The sequence below is a fragment of the Dipodomys merriami genome, unplaced genomic scaffold (genome assembly GCF_024711535.1).
Source record: "Dipodomys merriami isolate MVZ:Mamm:240054 unplaced genomic scaffold, mDipMer1.0.p SCAF_15, whole genome shotgun sequence".
In the NCBI taxonomy this organism is placed as follows: domain Eukaryota; kingdom Metazoa; phylum Chordata; class Mammalia; order Rodentia; family Heteromyidae; genus Dipodomys; species Dipodomys merriami.
Window position 1 is genome coordinate 1,157,658 of NW_027202826.1, and position 11,682 is coordinate 1,169,339.

An 11,682-nucleotide genomic window follows, 5' to 3' on the forward strand; every position below is an offset into this window, starting at 1 on the left:
GGTGCTGGTCCTGGGCAGCCAGGAGTCAGCCATCACCGGAGCCTCTGGACCCCAGGACCCAAGCACCGGGCTGAGGTTCCCGGGCGCCCCACGCCCAGGCCTGGCTGGGTTACTGCATCCACTGCCCAGCAAATGAAGCCCAGACGGTGTCTGCAGAGCTGGCGACACCCGCCGTCCATGAAGCTCATTTCCTTTAAACAAACAAACCCAGTGTTCACAGGCTCCCTTAGATTAAATAATGGCACTCGGTGTTTGAGAACAAACTCAGGCTGCGGATGTGAGGTGTGTGGCCTGTCGTTGAAGGTGATGTTTTCATGGTAGAAAAGAGAGCTTACCTTGAGAATAAAAATGTAGATGTGAACAAAAGCTCATTTCCCCAGCTCACTGGGGGAGTAAAAGCCAATCGGGTTTGTATATCTATATAAGGAAGTCAACCAAAATGTGTAAATAGAACTGCATAGAAAGTACTTTTTACTTTTTCAGGAACCCAAATGCAGTAAGCAACTTTGCTCAAACTCACCATTGAATAACAGCTTCTCACATAAAGACAGAAACAGAAGAAAGGCAGGGAACATGATTAGTTTTACTGTAACTTCCAGGAAAATCTAGTCGCTGTGCCCAAAAACCAGGTGGGAAGCTGATGGGTGGTCAGCCCCCATTTCTCAGCCCTGTGCCCGCGTGTAGCGTGCCCACCAGACCTCCTCCTCCTGAGAAACACTGGGCTGCGCCTGAATGCGTGAACGTGACGGCCACCTTTCAAACGGGGAAAAGGCATCTGAAGAAAGCGGCGTGCATGAAGGAGTAATTACGAGGGCTACTTTTTTATTTTTGCAAATTCTCAGTGATCTTTACCTTCCAATGTGTTTGTGAGTCTCCGTTATATGCTGGGCGATATTCATGAAACATTAGCTTGGTGCACAGGTGTTAAAAGAAAAACATTGTTTGAAGAAATGACGGTCCAGGGGAGGGAAGGAGGCCGTGAACGCAGACCCTGGGGTCCAGAGCGTGTTAAATCCTGATGATCACTCATAGTTAGGCATAGACATTTTAGGGGTGGTGATGGAGCTGAGGGGCCTCACAGGTGGAGAAATGAGGTGAGCAGGAAATGGGCCACACCGGCAGCACGGGGTCACGGGGTCGCGGGGTCGCGGATCATTGTTCGTGCCACCCACCTGCCAACAGTCACCACGATGATCTTCTGGGTTCCAAGCTTTCTTTTCTATTACATATTTCATGACTCACGCGCTCGGCTCGGTCACGCGTTTCAAGTCAGCCTGGGTGACGAGCGTCCTTCGTGGACTGTCCGGAGACCGTGGCGGATGGCTGCCTTTGGAGAGACCCGGTCCCTCCTGCCAAGGTCTCCGCAGCGGCTGGGTGGGACAGGCCCTTCTCTTCCAGGAGGCTTCTGTGCAGCCTCCGTGTGGTGCTTTCGTAGGGAGCGCCGGAAGGGCCAGTCTCCTTTGGGAAGGACAGCGTCTCCCCACAGACAGCGGCCTGAGACGCAGGGCCCTGGCCACAGGGTGCTGAGGGCCTGAGAGAAGGCGGCCTTCCTTGGTACAGTGGCACGGGTAACAGCGCGCATCAACAGAGCCAGCCATCGTTGTGGTAGTAGCGGGGGTGAGGGCCCGCGCGGCGGGCCCGGGTGTTACTGCGTGAGATGGGGTCTCATGACTGTGTTTGCCATGCGGTGATGTCCGTGCTTCTCCTGAGCTGCGGGACACCTGCCTTGAGCCTCTACCCCGGGCTCAGGCAAGGTCTGCAAATTAGAAATTCCCGGGCTTTACTTTGTGTTTCAGTTGTAACTGCTTTGGATTGCTAGCCCCTCACGAATATAGATATATATTTGTGCACAGCTTGCATCACAACAGAGATGTGGACAGATGCTGACTTCCCCCCCTCCAGATGAAATGGCCAGTGCTTTTCTAGAGCTGTAGGTGGCCCTTGCGTGGGGGAGGAAGCTGGGAGCCACGGTGAATCATGAACGTGCTGTGTCTGTCTGGTCTCCCGGAAGGCGCCTGTGTGGCTGCTGTTGACTGCGTGTGCGTCCAGTGGAAGCAGCTCCAAGCAGAGCTCAGCCAGGGCCTGGGCAGTGTCATGTCCCTCATTCAGGGCACCAGGCTGTTATTATTATATGCAGAAAAGCGTAGATCGTGTGGTTACGCAGTGTCTTTTAAATCCAGCCGTTTTTCATAAACAGAATATACAGGGGCCGATGAAATTTAGATCCCCTAATTGGACGAATCAATTACTAATCTCAGTCAGCAGAACCCATAAGAATGTGAGGCCCTGGCATCCGTAGAAATCATGAACCTTTTCAAATCGCATGACTGCTGTTACAGACCGGGGAGCAGAGCGTCTGCGGGGGCGTATCACCCAGGGTGTCACGAAAGCCTCAGCTGGAGCTTGAAGCAGCAGCGGTAGTTTTCAATGTTGACAACATTATGGCCATGTAAGGGAGTATTGTTCAGCACCTGGCTAAAAGCTCTCTGGTGCCAATAATGAATGAATGAGGAGGAGGAGGAGGAGGAGGAGGAGGGGGAGGAGGAGGAGGAGGAAGAGCTGTGGTAGCTGTTCCTGCAGAGGCAATCTCAGATCATATTTACGTGCGCTAAAATGGCAGGAAAAGAGTCAAAGTGAGTTTAAAGTTACAACCAGAGAAGAGGCCCCAAGCCACGGGGAGGCAGGAGGCTCGAACGTCACCCTTCCTCTTTCCTACTGTCCTTCCTGTCAGTAGAAAAGGAAATGGAGGAAGGCAAAGCCTGAGACAGTTGGGCCAAGTGGGTGTCTCAGAAACGAGAAGTTCCACCCCTGAGTGGCTGCCGGGGAGTTGGGCCATCCCTGCCGTCCCTGCCCTGCCTCAGTCGGAGCTGGAGGCGGCTCAGGCCCCAGGCAGCGGACCCAGCCGCTTCCACCTCGACTCCTCCCTGCCTACCTCTTCCCTCAGCCGGCCCTCACTCCATGGGTGCTGTCCTCTGTTGAGGACCCGAGTGAGCACAGCGTCCAGCTGTCTCCACACCTGTGCGTTCCTCCCACTCCTGATCGCACCTGCCGTGGGCTGAATAAAACTGAGCCTCAGACCCCGAGGAGATGAGGACCCAGTCAGCATCCCCTGGAACAGCGGATCAGACTGCACAGCCATGTTGCTTGAAAGCAGACTCGGAGCTAAACGTCCAAATGGCTTCTCAGCCGAGCTCTCCAGGAGTTAATTTAATACTGTCTGTGCATTTTAGAAATTAGAAGATAGATATCCAGAAATGTCAGGTTATTTGTTTCAGGTCATTTAGCTACTTATTGACAGCATACAGTGTGGAGCCTGGCTGAATATATAATCGTGACTGGAACCAAACAGACATTGTTCACAGGCAGTAATCTCCGAAATATAAAAATTATATCTGAGTGGAGAAACTTTTCAGTAGACTTCTTTGGAATTTAAGGTAATTTAATAATAAAATAAAATTAATTTACATATACAGTCTGTGTATGAAAAATAATGGAAACTAACTTTGATCTACATGAGTATATGTTAAATGTAATTTGAATCTGATTATTTTACCTACTGCTCTGGTACTGATTTTTTTGTGCATGCGACAATGAAGAAAATATGTTAAGAATTACAAAATACTTAACATCAATTTGCTGGAAAGGATTGGTCCCAAGCTACGCACTAGCCTTGTTCTAAAAATACATTAAAAATTATTTGACACAAAAACTTTTACAATACCTTCACAGAGTAAATATACAAGAAATACTTGCCACTTATTATATACAAGCAATTAAGATGAAGATTGTTTACAGAGTAAGTACCTATGGAGTTCTAAAACTCGATTAATTTTCTTTACTTTTTACCCTTCACAGCCATACTGCATTTACACTATTGTCATACTTTGAATTGTTCCTTATACTCATGGTAAGGGTGGCAATGCTACAAACTGGAAAGTCAGAACACAGAGATGTGGGAAGTGAATGAAGAGGCTGAGGGTGTGCGGATGTGGGTGTGTATGTACCATACACCGGGAAAGGCCTGCAAATTCCTGAGAGACGTAATCGCCCCATTTGGTTCTGGAGATTGAGTAGGAATCTAACGATGTGTGTCCTGTAGATATAGAAAGTGGTGGAAACCCGGCTTTCAGTGCTTGAGCTTCTAAGAACACCTCCTACTCAGTTATCCATCCTCATCTGACGGTGCTGCTTCAAGAGGCTGCGAATGTTTAGAAGGTCGGTCTGTGTGCTCGCTTTACCCGGGGGCACACACACAGACACACACAGACACACAGACACACACACACACGCTCACGTGCACCTGCACACACACACACGTGTGCACGTGCACCCGTACACACATGCGTGTGCACACACAACCATATGTATATCAGAGAGAAAGATATTGAGATAGAGATTAACATTTGTGTGAAATCAAGCTGTATCCTGAAACTCATAACATTCCTACTTCTTACTTAACAGATAAAGACCTTTGTGTTTGAATTTTTTAATGCTACAGAAGTAACTGTTGACACTCAGTCTTATTCCCGTGTAAAATTAGTTCCGGTGGGTCCTAATCTTGAGCTAAAGATAGTCTTTCCTGGGCGCCATAAGTCATTGTAACTTGAGCTCTGATAAAATATTAAATCCATTTTAATTAACCTTCCCTAAGGGTGTAGAAGTGGGATTTTTAGGATATTTATCACGCAGATCTGTATCTATCTGCCTCTGATGGACTCGGGTCTTGCTTCTATTTTGGATTGAGGCCCTGGGCCTCTGGGTGCACAGAATCTCTTGGACTTTTTGCTGAGTTTTCAGTGAGTGTCCAGTGTCCCTAAGCTATTCAAATATATGAGCTTTTAATTTTGAAAACATTCATGGAACCCCAAAGAGTGGGTGATGAAGTTCCACAAGCACCTCGGGAAATGGCCTTGCATCTCTGAGGCCCATCTCCTGACCTTGCAGAGTGGGGCCTGGGCCTGCGGGGTCTGTGGATGGTGTGGGCCGGGGCCTGGGCCTGCGGGGTCTGTGGATGGTGTGGGCCGGGGCCTGGGCCTGCGGGGTCTGTGGATGGTGTGGGCCGGGGCCTGGACCTGCGGGGTCTGTGGATGGTGTGGGCCGGGGCCTGGGCCTGCGGGGTCTGTGGATGGTGTGGGCCGGGGCCGGGGCCTGTGGGGTCTGTGGATGGTGTGGGCCGGGGCCTGGGCCTGCGGGGTCTGTGGATGGTGTGGGCCGGGGCCTGGACCTGCGGGGTCTGTGGATGGTGTGGGCCGGGGCCGGGGCCTGTGGGGTCTGTGGATGATGTGGGCCAGGGCCGGGGCCTGTGGGGTCTGTGGATGATGTGGGCAGGGGCCGGGGCCGGGCCTGTGGGGTCTGTGGACGGTGTGGCCAGGGCCTGGGCCTGTGGGGTCTGTGGATGGTGTGGCCAGGGCCTGGGCCTGTGGGGTCTGTGGACGGTGTGGGCTGAGGCCTGGGCCTGTGGGGTCTAAGGATGGCGTAGGGTGGGAGCTCCCAGGGTCTGTGGACAGTGTGGGCTGGGGCCTGCGTGGTGGGACCCCTGTGGCCTGTGGCCATACTTGGTTTCTGTGACCGGTGGGCTCCAGAGCTTGAGGGTCAGTACCGCAGGCTTTGATATCAACCAGGTCCCTTCAGATGCCAGGTTTGTTACCACCTAGCTCCCAGACAGAGCTCGTGATCACCCACGTGCCCCTCATGAACGCCGTCACAGCGCCCCGTCAGAGCCATGGTGGAAATAGAGTCCTTAGCCTGGAGCCAGTCCTTAATGGGCACATCCGACAGTTAATAAATGACAGCAGTGCAGAGCACCCATGGTGGTGCACATAAACACACACTGCTGTGCAGACACAGGAGATGACTGAGCCCGTATAGGAGATAACTGAGCCTGTGGGAGATGACTGAGCCCGTGGGGGATGATGGAGTGCACTAGAGATGATGGAGCTTACTCTAGATAATTGAGCACATGGGAGATGAATGGGTACATAAGGGATGACTGAGGGCTCAGGAGAGGACTGAGCGTGAGGGAGATGATTGAGCACACGGAGGTGATGATGGAGACGCAGAAGATGACCGAGAGCACTAGAGATGGCTGACGTCAATATTCCAATGAAACAGTTTCCCTGAGCATCACATAGGGCACTGCATAGTTTATGTTCTGAGATAGATGTCTAACTTTATCCACAGTTTACTCCACCCCCGTGGCCTCGGTTCCTTACGGGTGGTGATGATGATGATGATACTGAACAATAACAATCATATCACCCAGAGAATGAATTAGCAAAATACAGCAAGAAATTATTTTGAATGTAAAAGCATAAGAATTCCAAATGTAAGGTTTTAACACATTAAACTGGCTGAACTTTAAGTCGGTGCACCTGTGGTTTTAATTGTGAATCTGTAATGGATTAATGGAGAGTTTCACTGGAAGAGCAGGGTCATTTACTTTTGGATGAGACTTTACTTTTGCAGAGCCTTTCTTCACCTGCATGAAGTCTCTAATTCAACAAAAGGATGTGCGCCCTTACTTGATTTCTTAGGACTCTTTACAAAAGCCCTACTCTCAGGTTGAATTTTATGAGGCTACAGAAAAAAAATTGTAATGGAAAAGAAAAATCTTTATGTCTTGGCCTGAGACCACGTAGCAGTGTTTTGCAGATGGGAAAAGAGGGAGAGCGAAAAATGGGATGAACTCCTAATACCATAAGCTCTCTACTGAGATGTGGTGGTAATTGCTTTTTTTGTAGCATCTCTTGGAAATGGTAATGCTTTCAAGTGAGGATCAAAGAGAATGACCTACATAAGAAATAGATTGCAACATGTAGTTACATTTGTTCATCCTTTGTAATATGCTTTTTGCATCCATACTTCTAATAAGAAACACAGCATAATGCTCATCATCTTTTAAAATGAGCTGTCACTGAGGTCGGAAACTAGGGGAAAAATGATTTGGACCAGGATGTTAAGGCCAATAGATGAGGGAGTCTCCATAATGCCAGCCTCTGCTCCGAAAGGAAGTGAGACCAAAGACTCAGAGAGTCATGTAGGCTGGGAGAGAGATGCATTGGCTCTTCTTGCCCTCCATCTGCTGTCTATCTCTCTGTGTGTCTGCTTCTCTCTCTGTGTGTCTGCGTATATGTCTCAAGGATAGAGCTGGGCACTGGTGGCTCACGCCTGTCTTCCTAGCTATTCAAGAGGCTGAGAACTGAGGATCATGGTTCAATGACAGCCTCCGTAGAAAAGTCCATGTGACTCTTATCTCCAATAAACCACCAGAAAACCAGAAGTGGCGCTGTGGCTCAAGTGGTAGAGCGCTAGCCTTGAGCTGAGGAGCTGAGGGACAGCGCCCAGGCCCAGAGTTCAGGACCCATGACCACCACCAACAGCAACAACAAAACAAAGAAAATCATCTCCATTTTTTCACCCCAATTATTCATGAATAAAACAAATGATTTATATAGGAGAAGTGATAATATCGTACCATTTTAAAGGCTTATTCAACCCTTTTGCTCATATAAAAAAAATTGCTTCCCCCAGCACTATATCGAGAGGTGAGCGTCAACCAATGTCCAGCCCAGACTTTGCTGAGACTGCATCTCGTATAAGCATGTGATAAAACTGGAGAGGATTCTTTGTGTTCTGACCTGTAAGGATGAGCAGTGCATTTATAGGGTTAGCTAACTTCAGTTTTTCAAGCATTCTCAGTGATGGAGACTGCCTGAGGTTGTAAGTTATATAGAAAGTTCCAGTGACTCGGAACTGGCTGAGGAAGAATTCTGTGCCCCCCCCGAAAGCGAGAGCCACTGACCCCCCGATCCACATCCCCTTCTCAGCCTCCTCCCACCGGGGTAACGTAACCTGACAGGATGATGATGCCACTTAATAGATGATCTCTGGGATGCGTTGTGTCATTTGTGAGTTTCCTTAGTAGCAGAAGAGGCAAGGAAGAAAATCTATTTAGAAAGGAGTTGTGTGGGGTGAAGGTGCAAATCGCACACGGGTTTCAGTGGACATTGATTTCTGTGCCATGGAAATATCAGAATGGCCTCAGCCGGTCACTGCTTGGCCTTCTTTCTAAAGGCAAAGTTAATTTCTGCATCCAGTCCGTGGGTAGCCTTCCAAATGGCTGTCAGAGAGACCCACGGGAGCTGATGGCTGCCCCAGAGAAAAGTTAACAATTGGGGCACGTGCACAAGGGCCCTCAGCCAGAGAGACGAGGGAAGAAGCAGGCAGGGCTTATTTGCAATAGACAGAGCACGTCTAAGAGGAGGTAGCTACTGCATTTAACAGAAGATTCTGTGTGTATTATACTTCTTGAGCAGCTTTTCATTCAATTCTATTTTCCTATCATCATAAAATTTAGTATCTATTCTTAGAGAAGCATCCATCCCAAGATAAGAACTTCTGAACGGGACACCACTTAGGCAATGTAATGAAATGCTTAGTTGGTAAGAAAATAAACTTTGAATATAAGGTCATAGGACACAAGGACTTCTCTGTGGAGCTACTCTTAGAGCTTTTGATGATCTTACACAAAGTAGAGCATCCCGAATAAGGACCACCACCGTTGATCAAAACTTCTGCTACTTCGAGGCCAGTTCAGGAGTTAGCTGTAGAAATGAATGGATGAGTCCAGGTTCAGCTCAGGACTTCATAAAAGCACATCGTTTTCCTCAGCTGAAAATGCTCAGACAAAATGGGAAAATGGGTTTCACATTTGCCGCTAGTTTTTCATTAGAGAACCTGGAAATTTTGCATTTAGATAACACAAAGAGCAAAAGTTCTTAGATTCATTTATACAATCCAGAGGTAGAAGAAGAAGAAAAAGATAATGGGGAAACTGAAATTAGCAAAAGTGAAATAAACTGCTGCTCAATAATCATGAATTTACTAAGCTTTTAAGGACTTCCGCACTCATGAATTTTACATCATGAACTCTATCCAGTGTGCCTTCTCTCTTTTTGGATGGTGTGTGTCACACTCACTTTTATTATAACCCGGCGAGAGTGTTTCCCGGACAGAAGCTGTGAAATAGGAATGAAAGGCAGAATTTCCATACTGGACTTTGCCTCTGGGGTGGAGCTTTTATTTAGGAGTTATTTTTCTTTCTTTCCTTAGTACCTAAAGCAAATTAGCACTTTTGGTTTGAAGTGAATGGCCACATTTCCTGTTTGATTTTCTCACACTTCTTGTTTTCATTTATCAGACAGTGAGGACGTTTCCGTTCTTTTTATTTGCATGGACCCTGTGTCTCAGGAAAAGCATAATATTCTTCACATAGATACTAAAATATTGGCCTAGGAGATAGAAATCTGTAGCTTCTGTGAGAAATTATGGAACAAGAAATATCCATCCAGTCAAACAATTCTACTCAGCGTGGAATATAGTGATAAAATTACTTTTGAGAAATAGGTTCAAGGTTTTTGGAAATGTCATATTTCTGGTGATTCTATTCTCTCTCATAAGAAGATAGCATGAAATCTTTCTGCCTTTTATCCTTGGAATCACAGGCAATTTTCAACCCTTACATTACTGAAGGTCCTAATTTCTTAGGAGAAGTAGAAAGCCCTTTTGCTCTCTGCCTGGTGTAAGAATCTGCGTTCTGGAAGAGACTGTCAGGGCTGGAGTACAGCTTGCACCTTGTGAAGTCAAGGCCCTCATGTTACAGAGAGAAAGCCAACCCCAGAGAGAGAATCTGCATCCAGGACACACCTGTCATCCGTCCGGGCTACAGCCCACAAGCAAGAGGTTTTGGAGTCAGCCTTACCCAAACGCTGTGGCGGGGGCCGATCCCCGGACCCTCTACAGGTGTCCTACTTACTGAGCACGGGTTTGCTTTGGATTTTCTTCCTTCTCCCCAGTCTGCCCCACTACACAACCGGGACAAGTGTTGGCTGAATTGTAACAACCCGTACTAAAGGATGCGTCTATTATCACAGAAACTGCTAGTAACAGAGTCCTGGCACATAATCTTACAGTCTCACACTTCCAAGTGCCTCTTTGATTATTGGATGGATGAAGAGTTTGAGACTACCGCTATCTGTCCTTTATACACCACGCTGGGTGTCAGGCTGACGCCCGGCCAGAAGAAACACGCAGCCTGCAGCCACCGGCCGTGTGGTCTGCCGGAGGCTGTGACCACACACACTGGCCGTCTCTTCACCCAGCGCTCTGCCTGGGAGAGAATTTCTGAGACACAAATGTGAGCATTTTGTTCTGTGGTCAAACCTGGGATCTGAGTGAAACTTCTTTCTCCAAACCTCTAAACCTTGTAGGTCAAAGGTGATCGTTCGTGAATGGCAAACAAGCTATCAAACATCTGATAAAATGGTTTCTTTGTAAATTGGAATGGTATTTATTCACTTTGCTTAAGAAATCCTTGGGTCTAGACAGGAGCAACCACAATTCTTTTTGTTCAACTCCGTATGTCTGAAATCAGAAAACCTGGATTTGTTCCTGGCTACCTCATGCTTGGGGCCAACGTAGTCCCTCAACCCTGCGGTGAGCAACTAAACACAAAGTCCTGACCTAGACTAAACACAAAGTCCTGACCTAGACTTCCTGGGATGCTCTTCAGCTTCTCAACAGGCAGTGTTTTGTCACTCGGGGCTGACGAGGAACAGCTCAGTAACCACGTTCACTTCCAGAAACGGTGCATAAAACTTGTGCCAGATCCAGAAAACAAGTAGTGGTGTGCTCTGTGAATTCCATTTGCACTTACAATATATGTTTGAGTGTGTGCAATCCTTTTTGTTATTTTGGGGAAAATCACGTTTAAGAGCGGCGTGCCAGAGCTTTTAAAAAGGAAGCATCTAATTTATTCCATTTCACGTTGGCCTTCCCTAACTTGTATGTCACACTATGTACATTACTAGCCACTCAGCATACACAGTTATCTAATGGGATTGGTAAAGTAGTTCATGCTGCCACGCATTTAGCTTTTGTGTCATATGACCAGACAAAAAGTTCTTTGGTTTGTATTAACTTGTTAGGAGGCAAGTCACTAAGAACTGTCATTCTACTCTATCTCCTTACATGGCAGGGGGCCAATTAAAAATATAACAAGCTTTGACTTGACTTTTGCTCCCTCTTTTGATTTCAAATTTGAAGAACTATAATAAAGAATAAAAAAGCACTGTATGCCATATTCACCCATTTTCCTGAGATACTTTGTGCACACACACATACATATATGAATGATACATGTGTGTGTGCATGCATATGGATATGTATGACAATCGTTCATAATCTGCTTCCACTAAGTGACAATGGCATCCAACAGGATATTTTAAGTGTCTCAGCCATTAGCTTTCCATTGCTTAGAAGCGATATCTAAGTAAAACAGCCAGCAAGTTTCCTTTATTTTAGCTTTGGTCAATTTTCCAGACTATCATTTGCACACTCAATCTTAGCGTCACTTGTTATTTAAAAAAAAAAAAAGGTGTGAATGGGAAGGAAATCCAGATGTGCATGTCTTCCAGCCCTGGAATCCCATTCAGAATAAATGAAGCTGGAGTCAGATCTGTTTTATTCTGTAGTAACATGCTCAGACTAGAATGGCCACGAAATGGTTTCAAGTTCATATGTATTTTCCTAAAGAAAGCATTATGAAGCTACTGTAACCATACAATAAAGGGCTTGTAATTAATGTGAGTTTCCTAAAAATAAAAGACAAGAGAAAATACAAAT